This window comes from Calonectris borealis, chromosome 1, assembly GCF_964195595.1.
Source record: "Calonectris borealis chromosome 1, bCalBor7.hap1.2, whole genome shotgun sequence".
NCBI classification, from domain to species: domain Eukaryota; kingdom Metazoa; phylum Chordata; class Aves; order Procellariiformes; family Procellariidae; genus Calonectris; species Calonectris borealis.
Window position 1 is genome coordinate 175,022,447 of NC_134312.1, and position 27,421 is coordinate 175,049,867.

General features: G+C 41.5%; 1 protein-coding gene across 8 annotated transcripts in view; it reads left to right on the forward strand.

The window, feature by feature from the left end:
- Positions 1 to 27,421, forward strand: part of KLF12 (KLF transcription factor 12) — a 253,663-nt gene that overhangs the window by 196,292 nt on the left and 29,950 nt on the right. The window lies entirely within an intron of this gene.

Genomic DNA, 27,421 nt, shown 5'->3' on the forward strand with positions numbered 1-27,421 from the left:
CCCAGTTACATTAAATAAGTCATTATGGACTATATAGGGAACCAGTAGGAACTAAAAGCATCTGTTTCACTCAGAGGTAGTCCGCATAGCCCTTTCTGGATGATAACGGAGCAGGGATGATTCTTTTGAAAAACAAGCTGGCAGCAGCAACAGCAATATTCCCACCTTTTGCAGGAGAGCTTTGTTAACTAGCTTGTCAACAAAGTAGGAGACCTGAGTTTTAGGTTCTCAGCACAAGCATCGCAGAGGTGTTTTAGTCATTAGGATCCTTGGCACAGGCCTAATCACATGAAATACTTGGGGATCAGTGGAGTCTCTCATCTTCCTTCTAGCTGAATATTGGCCATTGTATAGACAGGAGCACAGAAGTCACGGGGATGGGAAGGAGAGTGGGCAAGAAGAGCCCGAATCCTACCTGAGCATGGACAAGACTGGGACTGTAGGCTCCGTTCCCTGGAGCAACATTAGGCCAGAAACAGCTATGGATACTGAAATAGAGCTTTCACTGTTCCCCTCTCGGAGCCGAGTGTCCAGATTTCTAGTATGGAGCCAGGATGCCCTTTTCTACCCCACCTTTCAGCCTCATGGTTCTTGCATTCCTGGTGTCAGAGTAGCCTTGCTTCCGTGGATGCTCATGCAGGAGACCTCAAGTGCTTACAGCCAGGTTATTTCTGGGATGGGGGAGATGCTGAATCAAGCCTTCCGTCTGAGAAGGACCTACAACCAAAGTCCCTCCTTACCTGGGGAGATTACTTGACCATAAGGCTACAATACAACAAGTTGCCAGTGCCACCACCATCAAAACTCTGCCTGCCTTTTATGAGCTTCTTCAGAAGACATCGGCAAAGTTCAGGACGTTGCCCTGCCTGTAGGTGGAAAATGGGCACCTACCTGAAAGAGTATGTGTGAACGTACGCCTTGTGGTAGGTGCCCAAAGGTAAGCTGCCCTTGCAGCTTCACAGTGAAGGACCTCATGAGTTTAGGGACCTGCTGGGTAGGACTGTTCATGGGACAGTGGGTGGGAATGCAGACATGGATCTAGGAAGGCTTTTGGGTGCCTGCCTTCCAAATTAGGGTTTCAGCATGCCTGTTTCCACACTTCTCCACATATTTCACTTTCCAAAATATATTTTCTCCTTAAAAATGAGCAAGCTTTCAGTGCTTTTTAATGTAGTAAAATTAAAGATGTTATTCCATTATCTAGAGTATTCGTTTTTCCCTGCTTACCTGTTTCTGCCCTTTTGCCTATAAAATGATGGATCTGACTGTCCTTAATTTTTACATCTCAGGCACAATTTCTGCCCCATTAAAGAAATTCTTGTCACTTTCTGTATCCCAGTAGCTTTAGAAATCATATATAAAGTAGAGCAAATTCTCTTCTTTTGTTTTTTTTAAAAGCAACTGTGATTGTTGTCCCTTATGCATTCTTTTCAAGCAGAGAAACAATGTGTGCTAACTGTTAAAAAAGGAAAATAAACAACTGCAAAGATGTTTTTCCTTTTCCCTTGCACCTCCAGTACATTCTGTAACCCAGTTACTGTAATTGTTTTTAAACTTTTTTAAACATGCATATTGTCAAGAGGTTACGGTAAAACAAGTGTAAGTATTTCTCATAAGGCCAATCTGACTGCAAAGGATGAAAAAAGATGACAGAGCAAACAGAAAATCCCGTGTTTTGTTTATCAACATCTTTTTTTGCCTAATGGCAAATACTTGGAGAGAATCTGTTTACTTCAATGAAAGACCAGCTTAGGGTTTGCTGATTCCCATGGCAAAAAGAAGGGATAGTTTCCAAATGCAAGCTATTCAGTGTGTGTGATGAGCTAAAGTCATTTGTGGATTTGTATGTTGCATTTTGACGTGATTAAATGTTTTAAGTCTATTGATTTCATGCTGGGGATTAATGATGCTGAATGAAAGAGCACCAAAGAATAAAACATGTTTACATGCCCGATTAAAATACCTTAAAAAAGAGCCAGAGTACCTATTATTGGATGGGAATGAAATAAGAGCAGCGTAGGACCAATCATGCATTCTGCGTCGAAAGGAAAATGAATTAACTTCTTAGGCATAGAAAGAAGAAGAGCAAAGATTTGATAAGGGTTGACTATACCTTTCTGAATGCTTAACACTTGTGTTTGACTCGTTATTTTAGAAGAGGGGATTAAAGAGGTTTCATTATCAGTTGCCGCAGATCTGTTTTACTGAGTCAATCAAAGCATGATGCTTAGCTGCTTGGGATTAATGAGACGATCTTTTAACTGGAGAACTTTTCGGTAACGGCATGTTAATAAAGGACAAGACCCAAAGATATTCAGTACAACTGTGGACATGAAATGCAGTAAAGATGGTGTTTGCTGCTTTGAATTTGCATAATACTTTTAGATCTGTTTGCCTTAGCATATTAACTCAAAAAAATGGCGTTATCTTAAAATGTTCATAGTGCTAATTGGTTTGTATCTGGTCTGTGCAAATGTTCCTAATGGCTGTCTAGATTCATGGGTCATATCTGGATTTGCAGTTAGGTGTCACGTTCTGTTTACCAAGATAATAGTAGATGAAGATGGAAAAGACCTATTTGCTCGTTAAATCCATCCTGTTGAAAGCACGATATAGGCTCTTCCAATAGTATTAAACTGTTACTACCCCTGATGTTAGCCAGAATGCCAGAGAGAGAATTTATTTGTGCTGTATCTGTGGAGAAGGATGCCTTAATGATCAAGTTAGCATGTGAAATACTTGATGCACGTGAAATACTCCCTAGGGAGCTAGGGAGAAGTTTAAACGTGCAGTCTAATACAGCTGAGTAAATATCTGACAAGACTAGCTCATGCACACATGCGTTTTTTCTCTGCTGATGCTCTGATCCGGATTAGCATATGTGAGATGAATTCAGCAGTCTGATACAAACTACAATTTGTTTGCCTCAGAAGGGGTTGAATGATTATCCTGGGTTTGGGGCAGTGGAGGGGGGGTTGACAATGTGAGGTTATTTTTTTTCCCCCACTTCCACTGCTTAATACAAGACCTGACACCCTTAGTTACAGAACAAAGTGTCTGAGCAGTAACCGAGCTTGTGCAAACCCAAGAGAAGAGTAATGACTATTCCTCGCAAGCTTCCTGCCTCGGTGCAGGTGCAGGAATCAGGAGGGCTTGAATAATTCATAAGGTGCAAATTAGCCCCAGCTTGCTCCCACTGCTCAAATTTTGCTTCTGCTTACCTACCTAGTTGCTAGAAAGAACAGAAATAAAGGAAGCTTGGGAAACTAGGGAGGGCAAGGCAAAAAGTGTTACAGTTTAAAGACCAAAGTCACAGAGATTGCTGAACACTGGGTGTGTTTGAAGGCTCGGTGCTTTTTGAGGAATCGGACTGTGCATTGATTATTCATTAAGTGTTTTCTCAGGAAGAAGTAAGCTCTGGGGACCCATTCCATTGCTCTCGGAGAGGGAAAAAACTTCCTTTTAAGAATTAGGTTTTTCCTGCTTTTATTGTTATTGTTTCTAAAAATTACTGATTAAAAAAGAAACTCTTAAAAGCTCATTTAAAGCCTATTAAGCTATTTGAGAGAGTATGCATTTATGGTGTCACTGAACTCAACGGTCCAGAGAAATTTGATGAGGAATTTTGCATGTTAAGATGGTTACTGCTTCGAGTAAATGTAGATTCCAAGAGCTTATATGAAACTAGTTATATCTGGAAATGCAATGTGTAATTAGCTTGTATTTTTATCATTTAAAAGGCAGCATTCGTCTGTTTTAAATACTGTTAGTGATGGTTACCTTTCCTATTGGGTTACTTAGCTGCTTTTCTGTCCAGAAAAACAAAATGAGAGGCGAGTGGTGCTTAGTCCTTCTGCTGCATAACATTGCAGCTCACCCAAATATCAAGTAAAAGGTTTTGCTGAGCACTGTTGTTATGGGAGAAGGGAATTCCTGACACAGGTCTTTGAACAGTTGGTGTGTCGCCATGCAGTACAGAGAGGAGCCGGTCTGAAACAGGCAGATTGTTTCTGCCACGTACCTGAATATCCCTTTGACATCCCTCATGTGGGAGATGGAAACATCCGACATCCCCAGCAGGAGCAGGAACAAGGTAGTTAGTTCTCCCTATCGGCAGGTGTTCATATGGAGAAAAACTCTCCTAATGTTTTTGCTGTGCTCAATATGAAAAGAGAAGAACAGCAGGAAAAAAGCTTCCTTTTAGTGGCTTGGGTTTTTTTTTTTGTTTTGTGGGTTTTTTTCCGGCATATACCCCTTCTTTCTCCATTCCCTTCTACCCCACCCCCTCTTGGCTCCCGCGTGCAGCAGCTAGGTCACGTTGCCATCATCTGTTTTTGTATTTCCCTCATTTGGGTGGCTGGAATAGGAGCTGGCTCTCATTTCTAGCTGATTCTGTCATTTCCGCTAGGCCCCAGCTTGGGCGAGCGCCAAGACCAACAGGTGATCCTTGTAGCTGCAAAACAGCAGGAAGGAGGCTGTGCATGTAGGAGACAGTGCACCAGAGGGGCTGCCTGGCCCCGCTCCATCTCTCTGTGTAATTAGCGCCCCTCTCCCCAACCCCCCATATCGAGCAGAAAATCTGTGCAGAACAGCTCAGCTGCAGCAGCCATCGTAGGGAAAATGTTAATAAAGAGTCCTGGAAGTATATCGGCTGTGTGAGCATAGAGGTGCGCTCCATCTTAGAGAGAAACTGTGGTTGGTCCTTTATAGGAATGGTGACAAAATTGTATTAGCTGCTGAAAAGTAATATGCACTCTGTCAACCGTTGCAGGAAAATAAGCATTTCAATAAATTTCGGTGCTATGCTCACGGGCTTTCTTATTTGTATAGGAACTAGTTTGGAATGAGGTGATAATTCAGCTAAGCTTTTCTCTGCAAGAAGTAGCTTGCGAAGTCATGTGGAAATTATTTGGGCAGAGAGTTAGCTCTGGTCAGGAAGGGCCACCTCGAGCTGTAGAGCTGGGGGTGGCCAGTGCAGGAGCCGTGCAGTCTCTGCATTCTCTGGGCACCTGCGCCAAGGAGGTATGGCTGCGGGGCTTCGCAAGGGAAGTTTTTAGAACACAGGAAAAACTTCCAGGAATCCTCAAGACAGCCTCAAAGAACTATTTTTTTCAGAGGAAACTCCTAAAGGATTTTTTTTTTTTAAATGAAAACAAAGTTATATTTAGGAGATGACAGTGGCTTAACAAAACCAGTTTCAAAACATATCTCCAAGGCTTAGATTAACCTCTTGGCATGTACCATAATGTGAGATAATGTGTCCCTGGAAACCCTAACTGCATGTTTGTATTTTTGAGGCAGACTGATGTTTTAAGATAGACACTTGGTAGCCTTAATCCTTTGCAAAATAGATGATATCTCAGATTCTTTCTGCTCAGTACACATGGAAGCCAAATTGCTTCTCCTACCTGTGGAGTCAGTGCTAGTGGTTTGAAAGCTGAAGGTTGTACCTGTGGCAAGGTATAAATTTTCTGTATGCACTTCTGTAGGGAGCTGGGCTCTCTCTCAATGTGCCACAGCACATCTCTGCAGCAAGGGTAGGCTGCCGGGAGAAATGAACTGGGAAGCCTTGATCAGCTCCGCCGGTGAAAATGAGGTATTGCAGCAGATCTGCACAACAGCAAGCATTCACCCTGCCTGACCGTTCCTGCTATACACAAACCAGAAATACAAACAGCCATGAGAGTAAACTTGGTATTTAGTAATGCTTCTAGCAGCTAGCCGTCTGCAATCCTTTTACCTAAGCCAGCAAGCATTTCTCTGGGCATTGTCCTACAGTTTGTCAGCCATCTGAAGGGGGAGGAAGCACCCTAGCAGGGACACATTGCATCTCAGGGGTATGTCATGTGTGTGGAAACCTAAAGGTGATCCAAGACCTGAACTGGCAGCAGGTTGTTCATGAGTACATACTTTACTTCCCTTGGACATGTCTCCCCATGCTAAATGGTGCACCGATGGACACTAGCATCTCAATTTTTTTTTTCTCTTGTGCCCCTTCTTTTCTCAGTGCTGGTTTACTGCCTTTGCCCCCTTCCAAAATCTTTGATATATAAGGCTATTAGCAGGGAGCGAGGTGTTTCCATCAAAACATTCTGAATTTTGCTCTTCTCTCCTCTGTATCTTGTGAGACGGTCTTAAGCCCTATATTTGCAGTGGGTCCTGGACAAACCTGAATAGTCCCTCTGGCAGGCTCTGCTGTCCCTCTTGCTTCCCCTTGGGTTAAGGGGCTAGTGGTAATGATTTCTTTCTTAGGTGTCACCGCTGGCTCCAGTGACCTCTATAAACCCCCACGGGCATGGCAGGATGAAGTGGAAGCTTTTATCTGTAGGGTGGTCAGAGAGCCCAGTAATTCTGTTTCATCAGGAGGCCAGGAGTACCAGCTGGGGAGGCTGGAGAGCAAGCAGGAATACCTCCCGCCTGCATTTGGCTCAGTGCAGCCCGGTCTGGGCAAAAGCCCTCTGAGTACTGCAGGCGGGAGAAAAGCATCCTTCGGCGGCCCCCGGAAAGTCAAGTTTTCCAGTGCATTTGGCAGGCAGCCTGAAGCAGATCCATTCCTTATGCCAGCCCTGTGGAGCACCACCCCTCGCGGTTCTCCCTCCCGCTGCAGCACATACCTTACTATTATTAATAGTCCGAAGGCGCCAACAGCGTGCTTTGTTCTGGACGGTATGCGGTTGCCCAAAGAGCAGGGAACTGTGGGGCAATTGTTTTTGTACTGGTAGATGGATTCGGTAATGAGCACTGTAGTTTTTCCTGGTCTTTCTTTTTAATGCACCTTCCTCTCTTCTGCCTCCCCCCCTAGGCTGTCCCCAACGCATTCAGCAGGTGAAGGATGCTGTAATCCCTCTGGCAGAGGAGAGGGAAGTGCTGGGGGACAGGGAGGTGCATGGGAGTGGCAGGCTCACACGGCGTCGTAGCACTTCAGTGGGAATAGATCAGCTACACCAAGTGGGCTGGGCGGTTCCCTGACCAGTAAGCCCTAAAAATCAAATGAAGAGTGAGAGAAACAAGTCGGTTGCAAATTCTTTAACTTGCACTGCGAGTGTGCAGAGTCCCACTCTGTGTCGTTTGTTGGTGCATTATGTAGTGTGTAGAGAAGCGAGCTGCTCCTGTGCATTTGGCCTGGTGCATCTTGGCCCGAAGTCACGGACTTTATTGTGCCGTCACTGTGAAATCAGTGAAAGCTTCAAAATCTGTGGCTGCTGTTTGTTGAACTGTAAATCCTTAATAGTCATATTTACTTTGGAACTGACAAAACTTTCAAATATATCTGCTTTCAGGCTGCAAAACCTAAGCGAAAAAAGATGCGGATTAGCATGCGAGCAAATGGCACTTTTGGAAAAAACAATGGATTTGGAAAGCATGCTAACAAAATGTCCAGTAACAGGGATTCCTCTGAACTCAGTGTGGAATAAGAATAGGCAGCGTGCGCTGAACCTCATGTCTCCTAGATTAGTAACTGTTTAATGTTATTCCTGTAACCCGTATACTTCCTCTTGTTACACCACCTCCTCCTGCTTTTCCACCCTCTGTAGTTCTACTGTTTCACAGCATATTAGCTCACTGAGGCACATAGTTTGTCTTTTTAACTACTTTGTGAAGTACCTAGTGCTCTTTTGGGTGCCATAAGAGTAATAACAATAATTTGCCAGGTGTACTGTGTCAAGTTGTTCTTGTATTGTTTGTTGCACAGACGCAAAGTAAGGGTGATTGCTGAATGCTGGTAACTCAGCTGTAAGGTAAACCTCTAACACGGGAAGGGAAGTGGTCTGGTTTATTTATGAATACACTCAGAAACAATGTCTGTCTTCCAGTATAACCACGCTTTTTTTAGAGAGCGCATTTTACTTGGATGCAGCATCACCAAAGGTCAATAATAATCAGGGCTAAATTGTTTACAACGCAAAGGTAATGAAACTCTCTCATTACACCGGTCATCATTTTCATTGTTAATTCAATGTTGTTTAACTTTTCACTGGTTTCTCCGTTAGGACTGTGGCAGTGAGACAGCCAGGCTGAGCCATCTGCTGCTGGTGCTTGAAAGGTACAAAAAGGCGCTGCAAAGAAAATTGATTGACTGCAGTTGACCGTTTTAGGGAGAGACCTTACTTGAACCAGCAGTAACTGGAGGGAAGTGTAAACTGGCTTTAATTCTGTAGAAGACCTCTGAATATTAAGGATGTACACAGCAGTTGGGAGGACGCATTCAGAGTCCGGTCATGTTCGGGATCACATCCCCTCGGCTTTCTCGTTGTCGCTGTGGTTGTTTGCAACTAAGGGGAATTCTCTAGCTTTTGGATTTAATGTTAGATATGTAATTGGGTGGAGAATTAATATAAACTTAAAATAATTCAGTTTCACGGTCATTATACTCCTTAGCTTTAAATTATTTAGCTTTGTGTCTCCGGTATCTCCCAAAAGCCCTGCCATTACCGATCGTCTGACTCTTTATTAGCTTATATTTTTCCCTAAAAGCAAGGCCTCATGTACAGTGTAATTATCCAGCAGCGCCTATTAACTGCATAATTCTCTTTTCTGTAAAACTGCTGTGTAAATTACTTTTCATTTCACAAAAATGACTCATCAGGCAATTTTGTGGATGGTTTTTGTTGGGTGTTTTTTTTTAGGTTCCCCTTTCCCAGCCGCCCTCTCCATCACTGTGTCATGGTAATATTGTTAAATACTGTTGTGTATGATCTTGGTGCAAGCACTAAGCCCTACAATGATTTCAATGGAGAAAATTAAAGTCGTTTCCATGGTATTGTTACTGCTACCACCAGACCTGATGAGCAAAAGTTGCTAAGATATCCTGCTGTTAAAGTAGGGATGTTTTTAGAGAAAATTGTCTTAACAACGAGATCAAGGAGACTTGTTCAGTTGAGCTAGCTGTTGAAATCTCTGCCACTTCTCAACCTTTCAAACTGCCCGTTGCTGCTTCCAGTATGCTTCAATTGCCTCAGCAGCCTACTCTAGTACTATTCTTTTTTGCTGTTGTCCCTTCCCCATTTGCCTTGGCAATGGCTGCTCACCCTTCCTCCATGGAGACCAAGAAGCCCACCCATCACCTTCCCATGCCCTTAGATATTTCTTCATGCTCCCTACACCTGCTTCCTGGGCTAGATGATACTGAGAAGATGGCATGTCCTTGTGGGACTATAAAATACTCTTGAATAGGAAATGGTACTATGCTCATCAGCTTGTCATCTGGATTCGGCCTGAACAAAACAATGGACAATGTACAGCGAACAGCCCTGCCTTGTTGGACTGGTGGATAGCCTGGATGTTGCAAATTGAACCTCTCCTTTCTGATGAGTGTGATTCCCTGGGTCTGCCATTTTTAAAGCTGTCATTTGTTGCACGTGCCATGTATTTGTAAATGCCCCAAGGAATGTGGAGTTTGGAGGTCATCCCAGTCCCGTATGGGAGTCCTTCACTAAAGCTGGCATTTGGTTTCAAAAGGGCGTGTTTCACTAGTGTGTGTGTAGAAACAACTGACCAAAGTCTAAAATCCTTTCTACTGAGTCAGTCCAAGCAGACTCAGTAACCTGTCTAGTGTTTACCAAAAGAGCAGAAAAATGGCGTTGGTACAGAGTGATTCTTCCTCTGGAATAACTACATCTCCTCCCTCTATTCATTTTCTACTTTATAGCTTCAGAAAATCAGTATTTTATGCACCTCCAGCCTCTGAGGCTATTTCTTGACCTTAATGTTTGATATCCATATAAGGCCCTGCCCTTTGTGAACTTGTGTAATCCTCCTTTGAGCCCATTTATTCTCTTGGCCTCTGCAGTATGCAGTGGCAATGAGTTCCAAGTATGTGTTACATGAAAAAAAAAATAGTTCTTCCCTCTGTTCAGTTTAAGCCTCCAGTTCTTAGAAGAAATGGTGTATAATCACTTCCTATCATTACATTCTTGGCTGTGCAGAGCTCTGCTATCTCCCCTCAGTTATCTCACAAATTTGGCATTCCCAGGGTAACATGATTGTGGGCCAGCTGTCAAAGATGGGGCTGAAATAATTTTCACAGGGAGAGTTTTCACTCTGTGCTCTCTTCTTGAGACCAAACCAATCGTAGATCTGCCATTGTTTGAATCTGTTACTAAGAATAGGATAAATTAAAGAAACATGCTTCCTGTGAACTATTCTATGTCTCTTTACATTCAGAACATCACTACAAATCATTTCTCGTGGCACAAATAGTTGCAAAGTGTAAAACTGCTGAAATACCAGTCGGTTAACTGTTCTCACCGTTTGCTTCTAATGAGTTGGTAGCTTGTTCAACCCTCTGTTTTTTAAATATGACAAAATGATGGTTGTTGCTGTTCTGCTGCTTGAGCTATCGGCATATCCCTATAGAACTCCTCATTTCTGTAGTGCCAGGAAGAACTGGGATTACTGTACCAATTGTGCTAATTATTTCCAAATTTCTCTCTCTAGCTTGTATTTCTGGAGCTAATTTGTTGTCTTTTTACATTGTTTTATGTCTTTTTTTTTGTTTAATCCCATGCACCTGCGCTTTTAGACTATATGTCCTTTCACTAATGTTCTGTGTGCTGCTGAGTTACAGCCTTGAGCAGATGGAGTCAGATGAATAAGTATCTTTTACGATTAAAAAAAAAGTTGATTTAATGTGTCTAAAAATGCAAATGTATATTTTGCATTACGTATTTTCCTGAGTTTTAGACTTTAACCACTTGTGTTAAAAATGATCCTGATACAGTTATTTCCCTGGTTTTTCTAGTCTCAGTGACCTTAACAACCAGTATTTTTATTGACACATGGCTTGGCAAATAAAGGCTGAAATAGTAAATGGACTATCCTCTTTGATGTGTTTCATAACTGTTTTCCATCAGGCATTTGCAATACTGTTTTTAAATGTTTAATTATACTCAAAATCATTAGAAATCTATTACATATGTCTAACTTTGAAGGGAGGGAAGTAACCACTTCAATACACTCAATTCCGCTGCAACATTGTGACTGATAATCTTTTCTCCTATTAATTAGTTTTATTATCACAGCGTAGAGATCACTGTCTTCAGATCTCCATAGGCCTTTGACTAGAGTGACTGTCAATACTGAGGACAGATTTTTGTGGGACTTTAGGGGACATTATTGTTCAGAGCACCATAAACCCTGTGTTTTCCCCTACCTTGTTTCACTACACCTTGGTACTGCAGAAGGGACTTGCATCAGTATGTGAACTAAAGAGTTGCTCTACATTAGCAGTCCCTTCTTTATAATTGGGAGAAAAAGACACAAACGTGTTGCTTTGCAGCAAGCATCTCCTTAATTGTAACAGAGGTAGGGCTGTAAACCATGCTAAGTCAAAAAGGTCACAGCTTCTGTGAAAAGTTTCTCTATTAATAGTCTATAAGTATTTTGTTTCTGCCAAGCTAGTGCTTCAACCAAATTAGTCCATCATTACAAGTCTCATACATTAAAGTCAAGGGTGTATCAGCATGCCCTGTGTTGCCTCCAGACACCCTCTGTGGTCTCTCGCTCAGACTGCATTTTCATAAACGTACACATATGGCAAATATGAGTAGACAAACAACTAAGCAATTTTACAACTCTTGTAAAACAAATGAGTCTCTTTTTCTTTACTTTTTCTCTGCTCTTAAATACATTTCACAGTCCACCACCTTTTTTTATCAGCTGTGTGGAAATAGTTGCCTTGATTTCTCAGTGTCACCTGTTGCTTTCAGTATAACAGCTAAAGATATTACCATGGATAAATAAATATTCAATGTTTCTCTTGGTATGACTCCTTTCACCAGTAAAGTAGATAGGTAGAGTTCATACTGCATTTAATGGAGAGAGGTGGACATCTCCATCCCATTTTAAAACATATATGTCTAAGATACATGAGGTGAATTATCCCAAGAATTGCCAGTTTCTCCCTATGTCTGTCTTTCCTTTGGCCACCAAAGGAGTCTAAGCAAACCAGTTAACTAAGTTAGAACAGAGAAAGAGAAGGAGTTTTGAAGAGGACATGACAAATGTAGAGGAGATGTAAGGTAAAAATACCATCCTGGAGAAAAAGTCCTTCGAAAATTAGTATGTGAGTTCTAATCCTAAATGCCGTAAAACAAGCACTCAGTGAAAGCCAGGAAAGGGGAGTTTGAAGGATGAGTTATCTGGAATCACATATACCTTTGTGTTCAGTGGATATAAGGGACTGTGACTCAGGATTTCTTATGTACCATGTACTACCCCTTTTATCTTAGATTTCTTATGCCGTGACTTTTAAGGATGCCCCAATCACTTACATTTTCCATTCTAGGTAATACCTATTTTAAAAAAAAAGAAAAAAAAATGGGCAGTTAATTACACTCTGTCATTCCTTTGTCTGAAAAATGGTATTAACGTTGTCCATCAGCCTCACTTGGGTATTGAGCGAATAAATTCATAAATCTGAACTCCGTTCAGATATTACGTTGATTCTCATAGTAAAACCTATGAATTATAGATAAACCTGATAATAATTGAGAAGAAAGGGAAGAAGAAGGTTTACTGCTTCGTTTGCTCTCTTTTTGCTCCCTCTAGTAGCATGAAAATGAATTGTTCATTACTGTAGTCCTAAGGGTGAGACCACTGGTGACTTCTGATGCTCTCATAAATTGTGTTGGGCCCTCGAGATACAGTTTTTAAAGTGGCCATGGTTCACGTGTCATTTCTGAATCGTAATTGTGTTAGACCCAAAAGTAAAGATTTTGATCCCAGTGGTGCAAGTGCACTTGTGCAAGCAACCCTTTGCACCTTCAGGGAATGTCTTTAACTTCCATGGGGTCCCACATGGACACAGGTTCAGCCATCTGGATCCAATTGCGGGAATTAACGTTTATATCCACCAATTTCAGTTTTTTACCCTAAGGCACACCACAAAACACAGAACCACGTATGTCAGTGTTGAGTAGTCAGGGCTTTCTCCTTAAAAAGCATTGGGATAGTGTTAGTGTGGTCTTCTAGAAGACACTTTATGTCTGAGATGCTTCAGTTGTAATATGACAAGGAAGTTAAGTTTTGGAGTGTGCATGGGTGGCAGTCTTCCTTTGTTGACTTAGTGTTCGAGTCCTTTAGCAATGATGTGACTTGGTGATATTAGTTGCTTTTCCAAAAGTAGCAGGGATAACCTGATTGCGTAGATGAATGGGCAAATCTAATGAGCAGAGTCCAGTCCCTGTTCCTAGCCATGGGTTTTAGCCACTTCTCTCGTGTGGGTACCGATGTTCAGCCGAGTGCTGGTGAATCACGCCAGGGAGGGCAGTGGCACATGTTAGCTCCCTAACCTGCTTCTCCATAGGGTTAGAGGCACCTATGGCTTGGGATGGAGGGGGAAGAAAGCGAAACTGCTGCCTTTATTAGACACCTGTGGTTACATCATTTCAGGTGTATGGTAAAACCGCACTGTGAGAAATGTCATGTAATGATCATGTAGTGGTGGTGATCAAGTAGAGTTTAGTAACAGGCCTGCTCTGTATTCAGACTTCTTAAAATTGTCTCATCTTGCAGTAGAGTGAGTCAGAGGTGAATTCAGAAGTTAAACTTCATATTTTTTGTTTCTTACATGTTTATATGTTTCTTACAGTACTTTATGTCAGTCTGCTGGTCTTAAATCCTTGTTTCTCAGAATCCTTGTTTCTCTTGTTTGTATGCTTCTCATAGAAAAGTGCATTTCCTGATGGCAATCGGAGAAGGGTGAGGATGAAGATATCTATTGGAGTTTTCTGTATTTTTACAGCCTTTGGGATTCCACAAGACCATGCGTATGCCTCACAGCAAGGCAGCTAGATCCATGCTTCTTAACTTCAGCCTCACCAGCCTTAGGATATTTGGGGCCTCAAAATGGCATGTAGGGGACTGAACTGTATGGTTTTCATGCAGAAAAAAGAAGTCCATCAGTTGTGAAGATAGCACAAATATAATCCTAGGATACAATGCTACATGTTGTTGTGCTACAGCACAACATTAAGTACCCCTCAGCAGTAACTATTCCAAAAGGCGGTTTCCTGAGTTGTCTCCGATGTCCGTATGTGTCCTTACCAGTAGAAATAAGACCGTGACAACATGTGTATGTGGGAATCCTCAAAATGTTGACAGTAAATGTGAACTTAAAGTCTAATAGCTTGGTTTTGAAAACACATTTCTGGGAAACTGCACAGAGGAGACTGATCCAGCTGGACTGGAATTGTTTGCCCAAATAAAATTGCTTGTGTGCTTGAGGGCTCACAGAATCAGCTTCTAATTGCAACAGTTTACAGATGCTACGGAATTATGCATGTATGGACTTTTAGAAATCTCTGTTTAAAATATTTCTGTATTTCCATTTGATTCATGTGAATGCCAGAGATGTGATCATGTCAAAGACCGTGTGAGAAACACTGGGGTTGGAGGAGGTGCGGTACCCTACGTAATACCCATTATGGGGGAAGACACTAGCAACAGGGTGGGGGAAGGACATACGTAGAAAAATACAGAGACTTGCCAAGACTGGTGCCTGAGTGGCAAAACCAAATGCAAATATTAGGAGAAGGGAAAAAGGAAAGGAGTTCAGACAAGGTGTTTCAGCTTGAGCAATAGCTTTCCTTATGTGTTAAGTTTTAAGGCACATAAAGTAGCCTTGGTTCATCTAATAAACTCCACCAGCATAGTGTCAGTACACTGTGCCCAAAGGGAGAGAATTGTAAAATTGTTCAGCACTTTAAAGCCATATTCTTTAGGTAGACTTTTTTCCCCGGTTCAAAGTCATTATGAAATGGCACCTTTTTGTTCCGTTTCTTCTGTGTTTCTTTCTTTTCTCTGTCCTTTGCCCCCTCCCTTTCTATCTGAGGGGCTGTCGTTAGACGAAAAGAAGCACTATTTTTCTAACATTTCTCCAGGTGACTGATTGGGGGGGGAGGGGAAAAATGTTCCTTTCTTTTTTTCCCGCTTCAGTCTTCAATTATTCTGTATGCTTTGAAGAACAGTGTAGCTTAACTGCAGGAATGGCCTGATTTCTTCTAGTGAAAATGCCTTCCAGTCATCTTCCCCAAACTGTGCAGCTTGGAGCACTGAAGTCTTTATTTTGGGGGAAGAGAAGGAAGTATAGAATTATTTAGAGGGTTAAGAAACAAAGACCAAGAAACTAAGGCAGGAGAAAACTAAAAAGTAAAGGAGGCTGCTGCCATCTAGAGTTGAGACTTAACGTTGATTTTGTTTTCAAGAGTGGCATTCAATTAATGAATCTGTGAAAACAATAGTAGAAGAAAACCCCTTAGAGCAACATAATTGCTTTCTTTGCTTTTCATTTCAGTGGGAATAAGGGGAACTTCTAAAAGTATTTTGGATTTTTAGTAAGTGCTTTCTTGTGTACAGGTAATCCAGGTATATAATTCTGATTAAAATTTTCTAATCACATACAAAAATTGAGAAATAACATAGACAGTGCTAGAAGGAGGACAATTTACAAGTAGGTACACATTTAGAGGCAGCAACAAAAAGTTGCAACCAAGCTGGATACAAGTAACTGAGACTGAAAGCATTCCCTTCAATGTTGTACTCAATACGATGCAGTTTTCATTCATATGAAAAGAATATGCTGTAATATTAAGCAGCAAGAAATAAGGGTTTTTTTTTCATCTTTAAAAAAAAAAATTATTTTGTAATATAATGTTGTTAAATTCCAAACTTCACATGACGGTCAAGTTATAGAGGGGTTTTGAGCTTTCTTTAAAATATTAATTTGGAGCACAAATTAACTTCCCAGTACAGTGTTACACAAAGGATTGAGAGGTGTAACATGAAGATCAACCTGAAAAAGTATGGGTGTAGAAACTAACCAAGCTGGTTAGAAGCTAAGCTTTCTCTCCAGAGAGAAAGAGAGAAAATAGATTGCTCGGTTTTCATGAGTTCAAACCCTGGAGAGATTTAGAAGGACAACAAACTACTAATTGAATAAAAATATGTTTAATTTTTAAAATTCTCCATTTTTATAGCATAAGCTGGTACCTTTTTAAGATCGCTTCCAAATGTGAACAAGTCACTCTAGCATCCTACTTTGGTTTTTAGACTTTAAAAATTAATTACATTTTTGGAGTGACATGGCCTCTCCTTAACTTTCTGACCAACTTAAAATTTGACCTGAATTTTAAACGCTTCTATGCCATTTCCTGGCTGTATTCCTGCAAGTAGTTGCAATGAAAGCAAATTGGATTTAGAAGAGAACATGTAAAGATGCTCTCAGAATTCTGGTCTGTATTAGGACTTGTTAACTGACAAGCATCTTTTTGTTTGTTTTTGCTTGATTTAAAAAGTCTGCCTAATATTTTCCAAGTTGATTGCATTCTTGTTTGTAAGGGCTTGCAGAGTATCCTGGGAGTACGGACAGAAAAGCAACCTGTGTGTAGAAGGGCATATACAGAGGGGCTGTTCCCACTGCGGTGTCGCAGGGCTTTTCTCATCTCCCTTCTCTTCTTTCCTTCAGATGTTTCTCCAGTTCCAGCCTCTCAGTCCTTTGTGTAACGCTGTACTGGGAAGTTAGCACTGAGACCAGGTGGTAGCATGCTGGGGAGGACTGGGAGCTGGGCAGGCGGGTGAAGAAGATCCAGTGCAGAGTTGATTGGAGTAAGGCTGTGACTTTTGACTTACAAATCACAAATAAGAACTGCTTGTTTGTTTGTTTGTTTTACGTTTTTTTTCCCCTTCTAATTACAATTAGAAATCAGAATTAGTGACCTTAGTCTGGATGACTTGAAGGCTTGTAGCACCTTGAACTGGGACAGTGGCAGACACCTTTTGTCCTGTGTCACATTTGGTGGCCTCACTTGTCTGGTCCTCCTTTGCTGCTCCCCCTGCTCCTGGTTGTCCAGTTTCACAGTCCTAAGGGAAGACCCAGCGATGGGGCCTTCTGGGCGGAGAAGTCTTCTGCAAGGCCAGTCTCCTCTCTCTGCTGCAAGGCAGCACCCCACCAAAGTCTGAGTTTGCAGGAACAATCAAACACTGTTGATGAGACCACGTACCTCTGATCTCCTGCTCTGGTGCAAGCAGAAGCTCCCACTCTCGTGTTTTTGTTAGGACTGTGAAGCAGGTTGCCTCACAGCACAGCCTCTGCATAGAGCAGCATGTCCCGTCCAGTTCCTGATGGCATTAGAAATCCTGTTGCAAGCTTGAAGGAGTAGCGGTATGGCGTTTGATGCAGAAAGGGTAACAGGCTGTCCCGACTTGAAGCTATGCAGATGTCCCATCCCTAATGTATGGCTAGCAGGGTGGTGGAATGGCCTCATTCCACTCGGTGGGTTGCAGATGGGGGCAGGGGAAGGAGGACAGCCCTCAGGTGGAGCAGAGCAGGTCTGGCCTCAGCAGTGCATACATAAGCTCAAAATATTGTGCCCTAGTATTTGGTGCTGGGTGTGCTTTCAGAATAGATAGCTATTGCCATTACAGCATACTTACGTCTTTTTATCACTGGTGCATCCTACTTCCAGAGCCTTGATATAACTTAATTAGCAACAACATTTTGAGTAAGTTTAGGTATTTCCATTCTCTATATAAAAGACTATGTTTCAATTAGCCTCCTTTTCACTTGTGTCATTTGATAATATTTTAATTTTCAGCTATTCAGATTTTGATCTCTTAGTTTTAGTCAATTAAATGTGTAAACACACTTTGTATTTGGGAACCGCCTTTTAGCTACATATATAGAGACATTTGTGTCTATACATGCAGCACTCCCTAATTTAAAATCAGAAAGTGCTCTTTGTCCTTTTCTTTGCCTCTGGCAGCGTTTCTCTGACCTCCGAACAGAAAGGAATATGATTCTGTTTTCATGAAGTTCAGCTTAGGATCAAACATTTCACACACTTTGATAAATCTGCTCAGCCACTTTTTAAAAAGAAGGCTGTCAAAAAGCACTTTCTAGTTTTACTCTTCCTTTTTGTTCTCAGTTCTTTGAATTATCCTATTCCAAATCTTGAAAATAACTTCACATTCACTAGTACTTTTGTTTTTTTCCATTTTCCCCCAGTATGCTCTTGTCTTGTTACTGCAGCCTAGACGCAACTATTAAGAATAAGTTAAATTCACAAAGTATGTGAACTCTTTTTTCCTTCATCTCCTTTGAACTACTTGATCTCGGTATTTAATTCTGAGGTCTAAAATGAAACCCTGGCACCGTATCTTTCTCTCTACCTTGCTCCACAGCTTTGAAAGAAGAATGAGACTTATGACAGATTACTCATACTATTTTTCTTTGTAGTTGCTGCAATTAAGAAGATTCACCAAAAACTTTCTGAGGGTTTTGGGGGGGATTAAAATTCTCTGCTTGCTGGTCTAACATGATTACCTCCTCCAATCTCCTTTTCCCTCTTCTGGTTTAATAGAGTTTTAAACTAACACAGTATTTCTGTTTACTTTCTTATTTGGGCATAAGCATCTCAGAATTTATAAGCAGAATCTGGATTTAAAAAAAAAGGTGGTTTAGTTTGCTTGTATTCTCTGACAGATTGGGCATTTAGTCATTAATAAATTCATTGCATTCTTTGAAGTAGAGTTTTACATGGAAGAAAATGTGGAGGGGAAGAATATTCAGCACAGGAGGTATTTACCTGGTTTTTAGATTTCTGCATGCTTGCTTCGTTCTTTATTCTGGCAGTTCTACCCACCCTCATTTACAGTGGTTTTTCATATATGGCATCCACACAGCGTAACATCATTAGATGACGCATACAGCATATGGGTCTCATCCTGCAAATGCTACTGTTATGCTTCTTCGCTCAGAACATAGCATTATTTCAGGGAACTGTGCTGCATTCAGTACCTTTACAAATCTGAACAAGACCTGAGACGAGCAGCAAACTGCTTAGATTGCTGGAGGGGATAGCTAAGAGGACAGAGTGAAAGAGTTAAATACGCATGACTTGGCTAAACAGCAGTTCAGGGGAGTGTAGCATCATGTCTTGGAAATGTAGAGGAGAGAAGATGGAACAAGAAAGAATCAATTAAGACTGTACATGAAAGTATTAGGTAAAAGCAGCAGCAGCAGATTAATTTGATCTATTTAACACTTAGTTTAAAAAGTTTCTGCCAGCACCTTTCCTTTGCATCACAACATATGGTGGAAAAAACCCTTTCAAATATTTAAATGAAGGAAAAAAGCCCAAGATTCCTTATGGGTGGGAACCAGAAGAAAGTATTACAGTGGGCTCTCAATTTGCTGGGTGTTAAATCTGGGGGAATCTCCCAGTCCTCCTGTAAGGAGTAGTTTGCATAGCTGCTGCTTCTTTGCATGGTTTATACTGCCTTCCCCTTTCTCCTGTCAACACGTCCTGTAGGACCTTTGTTATCACTGGTGATGTCCCCATGCAGTTGCCTCCAGTAGAGAGGATGAGGTGTCAGGTGAAGCATATGTAATTCAAAATTCTGCTACGTTGCAATTTGTCTTGTTTGTGCAGGGAAAAAGAGTGTGACCTGTGCTGTGTGCGTGCCTCCCTGTATTCCCATCCTATTAATACGTATTTCTGTATCAGTTGTCATGCTGATAGCTTGGGCAGTGTTAGTTGTAGGCCTAAACCCAGGCAGAGCTGCAAAGGGAGTAGGGAGGGATAGGAGGGATGGGTGAAATTATGGCTTCATGGAAATCAGTAGGAGGTTGCTAGCCAGTATGACCAAAATTTCCTCCCGAGATAGTGGCGTGTTAGTAGAGTTATCTTCTTGTAAGTTGGCTCTTCCACATTTCATAATTTGAGCCATTAGAGATTTTACTCTTTTAAAAGGATTCTTTTTTTTTCCCCAGATATTTACTGAACAGCTCTTCACCAAGATGCCCTTTAGATTTTGGTTAGCTCAAGTAAAAAAATATTTATATTACCGTGTCTCCATTTAAATAGGCACTACTGTCCTTGAAATGTCAAATATAATATGACATGTCAATTATTGTATGTCAAGCACATGATGTATTTTCAGCCTCTGTTGATTTAGATGGGTTTTGATGTGTGCTTGACATATTCTAATGGTGCTTCTTCAGTTCAGTGAATGTCTTGAAAACAACGTTGAACGGCACATAAATCATAGCACCACCTTTTGCAGGGACGTTTGCCAGAACATGAAGTAGTGGCTTCGCGTTCCTGCAAGCGTTTGGCCAATAATGGCTCTTTTGTCCCGGAGCTGGGAGCCTGCAGTTTCTGGAAGGTTTGCCAGCAGGGCAGAAGCAGTCTGATCACAAACCTGTTTTACTCAAGGACTTTTTAATCATTACTTTAGAAGAAGAAAACCTAACATTTTCTCAAGAGATCTTTTATAAATCTTACGCCAGTACTTGACTCGCATCGTGTCTGGCGATGTGTTTGTGATATGAAAGTATGCAGTAGGACCATGATCACCATGTAGCATTAGTAAGGATTTCTTCCTAACCATATTCACCTAAAATACGCACCTAGAGTAAGGATGAAACACTCTCTCTGGACATCGTTGCAAACAGTAAGCGGCATTTACTGACTGCTAGCAGAGTGAGAAATGAGGATAGATTACGTTTTGATCTTTTATACTACATACTTTCAGAATTTGTTAGTTCTGTTTAGTACTAGCATTTACTCTTCTGCCTGAAAAATGTGGGTGGAGTTGGAGCCCCCTTGCTGCTGTGTTCATACAGGCATGTGGTTCAGCCACTTCTCAAAAAGATGATACACCTAAGGTGGTGAGAGGAAGAGGAAGAGAAGGAGGAAGGGTGGTATCACCATACTTTTCAAATCAGGAACTAAACCACAAAAAGAATAAGGGGCAGGACTAAGGATACCCTGGAAATCAGTTGCAGCACTCTGGAGCCCCAAGCTATGTTATCCTCCTTTCCCAATCTTCGCTGCTGTTTGAACATAGCACATTGCTTTAATGAGAAGCTGTGCATTTAATTTAGGTATACTTTCAAATGGTGTTGTTGAGTAAGATGGGCTCTGAAATAATGTAAGACTTCATAAGAGTGTCGTCCTTCAAAATGGCTTTTAAATCCAGTGCTTTCAGATGGGTAGAGTTAAGATTCAGCCGTTCAGAAGAAAAAGCTCACCCACGGCACATCTATATAAAACCATGTCTCTGCTCTTTGAACTCCAGAGGCTGAAATGAAAGCAGCCTGTCACAAAAACAGATGAATACTGGGCCGTTTTTTGTTGTTGCTCAATTTTTTGTCACAGAAATGAGACAGTAGGTTTTACCATCTTGGTGTTAAATAGAGAGCAGTGCAGTATGCGCTACCAGTTTGTCTGATGTTCTGTAATTTTACATACCATCTCCCTGCCTGCCTTGTCTTTTCCAGAAGAGGTTTGTCAGACTTTTAGTATGAAAAGACGCAAGAGGTCTGCCTGCCAGGCCACCGGCCACTGAAAAGGTTAAAGATGTTTTGAAAACGACTATAATTTACTGAACATAAAACGCATTGAAATTCCGACATCTCATTTTTGTAGGAAAGACCATAACAAGAGCAAGAGATAACTGGCCAGCAAACATAGCCTTTTAACGCTACCTCGAACGAATACGTTGGCAGAAGCGCTACAGCTTTATTCTGTGCCTGCTGCAGGGTGAGTGGTGGGGTGGGTATCCACGTCCACATCCTCCACCTACCTCCTGTATGGCAGGCGAGGGACTTTGTGGTGCCACAAGATGCTTCTACATCACATTTAATTAACATTATTAATGTTAATTATCCAGGCAGAGGGGGAAGAGGTGGACTTGGAAATGGGAGTTTCCAAAGAGGATTCAGGGGTGTAATTGAAGTGAATGTCTTCTCTACAGCAGTATTTCTGAAAAAAATGAATATGGGCACATCAAGTTGGGTTTTGTGCATCCAAGTTGTGATCTTGTGGCAAACTCGATTTCAGTCTAAAATGACAGTCCTCCTCCCTCCATCCTTCCCGTATGGAATAAAAGTGTCAAAGAAATGAGAACTGCGGTGGGAGGGAAGAGCCCTGCTCTCTCTTCCCCTGAAATGTGTTACCTCTGGTGGGTGTCACGAGGTGCCTTGAGCAACCTCCTGCACCTCCCAGGTGGTGTTGGCAGGGACGCCTGCCCAAAGTCGTGGGCGGCTCCGTGGGGCGTGGGACCCCATTTCCAGGGTGAGATGTCTTATTCAGGCAGTTGCTTGCGATGGTCACGGTTGTCTTGTCTGACCTTGCGCCGAATGTCGCTCTGATGTCTCCCCCCACCTGCCTAACACTTTTTCTTATTTATTGTGGTTACAGCGATATCATTCTGTTGTGCTGGGAGTTTTGGATTTGTTTTTTTTCCTGTGCCTTTTCCAAATGAACAATTGTGACAGCAAAATGCTTTGATAATTATCCCTTTTTACTGCATGCAAAGGCTCCAAATGTTTTAGGAAATTACGGGGGTTTTTGATCTTCAAAGTTCTGGTATGTTCCATCCCATTTAACAAAACAAAACAAAACAACATATGTGGAGGGTTGAGTTTTGCTAGATTTTAACAGACTCTGATTTCTCCAGTAAAAGCTTCAGTGTAAGCATGCCGGTTGTTCTTAATTACTATATTGGCAGTACTAGTTGGTGCTTTATATTTGGTGACTGATACTGTTTGTAAGATTTCAGATAGTAAACAAGCAGATATTTTAATAGATTAGGGAGGGGGAAATATCCAGAAGTGGGTGTGGGGGTTTTTTAATTTTTTTTTTCTTTTTTTCCAAAGGGAAGTTTAAAAAGAACAACTACAGAAGTCCTAATGTGGATTTAAGTTATTAAGCCAAACATCCTGATAGTGAAGATTTGGGAGACTGGTGCTTTCAGGGAAGGAATAGAAATTCCAGAGACAAATGAACTGGATCCTGGGTCAGCACAATTGTGTTTGGGCTAATATATGCAGGAAACCTGTGGCAAAGCAAGGGACCGCTGGGCTCTAGACCGATGCTCCTGACCGCACATTTAAGATGCTTGAAATTCAGAGCACTCTTTTCTAGCCACTCAGATCTGTTGACCTGCCTTTGGGACTTAAAAACTACGCTTGCCAAAGCGCTAATGAGCAACATGCATAAATTAGCAAGGTGAACGGAGTGGCCTGTTATTACCATCCCTTGATTCTCAGTGTTGTAGGAGATGCGGTAGGGAGGGATGCGCCCACTTCAGAGAGAGCAGCTAGACAGAGCTGCTTCACTTCTTTGCAAGATTTCCTTTGTAGTGTGAGTGTGCTCCAAATAAATGATAGTGACGGTAGTGTAAAAAATACTAGTAAAAAATACAAGTAATAACAAGGCCATAGAAATATTCTTCAGCACTAAATAGGACAAGGAGTATCATGTGGATGAAGGAGGTCCGATATGCATGTCTAAGGCATCTGCAAGAAATCCTGCTGGTGACTGGGTGATGTTTCTGTGTGGATGGAAACTGAGTTCCTTCTCTCCTCCCTGAGACATTTTCTAATCAAAGGAAAAAGTGTGCTAATGTGAAAATGGTGGCTATTTAACCCCCTGTGAAAAAGTGTTCATTTAACTACAATACTATATAACTATGAATTCTTTCTCTTTTTTTCATTGGGCAGCATTGTTTCTAAATATTTATCTAAATAATTCTTGTGGGATGAAGCAAAATAAAATTTATTTGATAAAGCCTGCAAACATGCAGTTTTGCCTGTTGCTAGTCTTCAGGGAAGGGCTGGGTCAAAAATCTGACAGTTGCAAAGCTTGTTCAACTTCATATATTTTTATCCTTTTCTGAACAAAACATTCAGTCTCTGTTGGAAATAGCAGAATAATTTCCCTCAAATAATTGAATACTTGATGTCCCAAAGGGAGATAATACGCCCTTTAGCCAGTGGGAAAACATTTCTTATCAGGAGAACACATTGTGTTACATATCAAAAAACCTGAAGAGGCAACTTCCTTTAGATCTTACCCAATTTAAATCCTCGCATGAGAACTTTCCTATAAATTCACATACAAAGTGATAGTTAATATAACCAGCCAAGTCCTCAGTCTGATTTTGCCTTAGCGGGGCTGGAGCACGCATAGGGTGAAATCTTGACCCTTTATTTTGACAGTAAGAAGTCCTCAGGATTTTGTTCCTGCCTTTCTAAAGAAGAATATTGCCATCCTAAAGGTGTCTGTAGCTTTTCCTGACCGGGAAATAGCCACACTAAGGGCCACCTGGTTGTTTAAGGGGAGGAGCATGAGAGCAAGCCCACACAGCCACCTCGACCCAGTGAAGCCCAGAGGAGCGGAGCTGCTTGGCCACCAGCCTAATCGATGCTCTTGAAAAAGTGTTATGGGGTATTTATCGTGAAGAATAGAGACTGTGTACTCTGTGTGCAAATGGAACAATTTCTAATGTGACAAACAAACAGATCTGTTAAAGATGTATTTCCTTAGATTTCTTAGTACAAACTGTACCTTATGGCTATATGCAGTCTGCCTACAGAAGAAATTTTGCTCTTAATCAAATCTTGCCCTGCCCGTGAGCACTTGAGATCGTAAATGCAGTGCTGCCTTGATCAGAAAGTGTTGAGGGGACCAATTAATGAAAACCACAATACTCTGGTTTCCTCTTTCTGTTGGGAGAGCGTATGTCTGACTCCACTGAAGACAATGGCAGCTTTGCTGGACTTTTCCGAGGCCTGCGTCCAAGCTGGATTATCTTTCTCACTGCTGGACTGGTGTAATGATAAACAAGGAACTGTTGAAATTTGCCTTTTCGGTATGTGTGAGAAGTAGGTAAGTGCTCTGTTGCCTAATTAATTACAAGTGGAAAGACTCTACCTACCCACAGCTACTCAGAGTGCAGACTGAGTATTCACTGGGTGGAAATCAGATTGATTTCAATGATGGAGAGAACAAAAGGAATGGTTGCCCACGTGGTCCAACCTATCTGTGCAAGGCCAGTAAAAAGATACGGTAACTCTTACAGCTCATAGATGGTAGTCATGGGTTCCTTTTTCTCAGAAATTATATGGCCGAGTGATTTCTACAACTTTCAGGGACACCTTCTATACCAGTGTGCCGATGAAGCCACTAGAAATCTTTCAGATACTAGCAAACACGGTGAAACTGCAACTCTCTAAATTTCTCTAAATATCTTACTTGGTGACAAAACCTGGCCCTGTGATTCTCTAGAGAGGCAGTTCCCAGCTGGGGAGGTGGCAGCAAGTCTGGGGGAAGAGAGAAGAAAAAGAAAGGGCAGGAAGAGAAAAGACATGGCAGTCCCTGGGAAAGGAGACTGAGGAGCTGGACCCGGTGAAGCCCAAAACATTGCTTGGTTCTCAGGTGAGACTATATTATAAACAGGTGTGGAAAACCTTAGATGCAAGGAGAGGCAGAGGGGTTTCTTCGTATTGCAGTAGTGTATTAGTACTCCGTTCATGGATTTGGACCTCATGGTACTTATTTTGCTTTGCAAACACAAACCAGCAAAAAAGGTGTAGCAAGGATCTTGTAATCTAAATCATCGACATGCATGGTTGTAAAGCCAGGTACAAGGTAGCGTCTTGAATAGAAAAGCTAGGTTCTTGTATAACATAAATACTTCAGGATTCCTCATGGTTGTTAACGAAAATGCATGGTAACACAATCCGTGTGGCCTCTGGAGTGTAGTAACAATTTTGATTTATAGAATATTTTCTCATGTTCTTTTATAAAAAATTCCTTTCAATAGGAGAGGGTGCTCTGGAAGGAAAAAAACCCATAAATCTCAAACTTTATCGATTAGAAAGTAGTTTTAGAAGAAGAAACCCAGATCCCTGAAGTATGATCTTGTGCTCAGTAACATTTTTGTTTCCAAATGAATTAAATTATTTAGTCCCTTTTCTCCTAGCCAGATCAAATAGGTATGATACTTATTTTATCTCTGCAATAGATGAATTCTTTGCAATATATATTCTCAGAGACAGGAGCTTGTAGAACGCTGTGGGGCATACAAAATTGTTTTTTTGAGATGACATTCTGTTGGGGGTGGCAGGTTATCTTTACATATATAAGCACCGAAGTGTACACTTCAAGAGAGTCAACTATTTAGTAGTTACCAAAATCTGCTTGATGACACAGACTATGACAGATGACCACCCGTAATTGCATTATACATAGGTATCCAGGGTAATCAAATATTTAATGTATTGATAATAAGCCTTCTGAACAGGAAGGAAGAAAAGGTCATTCACATGAGCTTCAGTCCCAGTGGACACAATGTCCTCATTTAATGTCACTGACCTGACAAGACGTTACGTGACAATCTTGTCAGCTAAGGATACAGAAGAGAGAATTTTTAATCACCGCTGCAGTGATCAGTTCCACATTTGTTAGTCTGACCAACAAGAGGAGATGGGTGCACAGGCGAGAGTCATCATTGTTCAGACGTTGGAACTGACTACTGTGCTGCACAGATGTGAGAAATCAGAATTGGAGATACATGAAGAAAGTGAAATCTGGGAGCAAGGTACAACGTGCAGGGAGTCCTGCACTAGGAGGTGGAGCGTCTATACTGTTTCTACAAGTAACCAGAACAAAGGTGAAAGACGTGAATATGTACCTACTCATCTAATTTCCATGCTGGAAATTTCAGCTCAGCCCATGTCTCCAACAGAGTAGTCTTTATTTCACTTTTTTCATTTCCTCTGCTGAGAATACCAGTATTGCTGTAGCTTGTTTGCATATGCATTGCCAGAAAAACATGAAGGAAAAGTATGAATCAGAAAGGAACAGGAAAGGTAAAAAGCAGGGCCCTGTGCTCTCAAAGCTGAGTTGGAGGTGCTCGGTTACCCAATTTTCTGCTCTGTTTAGAAGGGGACAAAAAAGAAAGAACAGACTCGGCATTGATGCAGCCTCCATCTGGAAGGAGTGCTGGGATGGCTGGTGCGTTAGAGGTCCTGTGAATGATCACTGCTGTTCTGCCAGCTCTGAAAGGAGGGGACGAAATAAGATGCTCTTTCTCTGCTAGACCAGGTTCGGCTCCCAGGCCTGAACTAGCATGCATCAAACACGTTTGGGATACAGGATTTCAGGAATTATTCCTGCTTTCAGACGTACAATGCTTTGTCGTCAGATCCAAAGAACAGACCTCTGCTGATGCACTTTATTGCACCTGCAAGTTCATTGTGAAGATACATTTTCCCCACTGCTTATTTTCTTTCCTTATTTTCATGGATTTCCATTTTAGCTCGGAAGAACAGTGGCCTCAAGCAAAGTAAGCTAATTTTAAAAAAATAAATAAATAAATTCAAGCTTGCATTAGATTATGGTCACTCTGTTATCTTTCATTGTAATGTGTAGGTATGTGTATTTATAAATATAAACATTTATGTAGGAACTATTTAGAAAAAACAAGCATTCGTTAGAAATTGCCTTTAGAACATGAGGATGGCTGAGCACTGGAACATGTTGCCGAGAGGTGCGGTTTTTTCCATCTTCAAACATTTTCAGACTTCAACAGGAGAAGGCCATAAGCAATCTGAAGCTCTGAAGTTAAC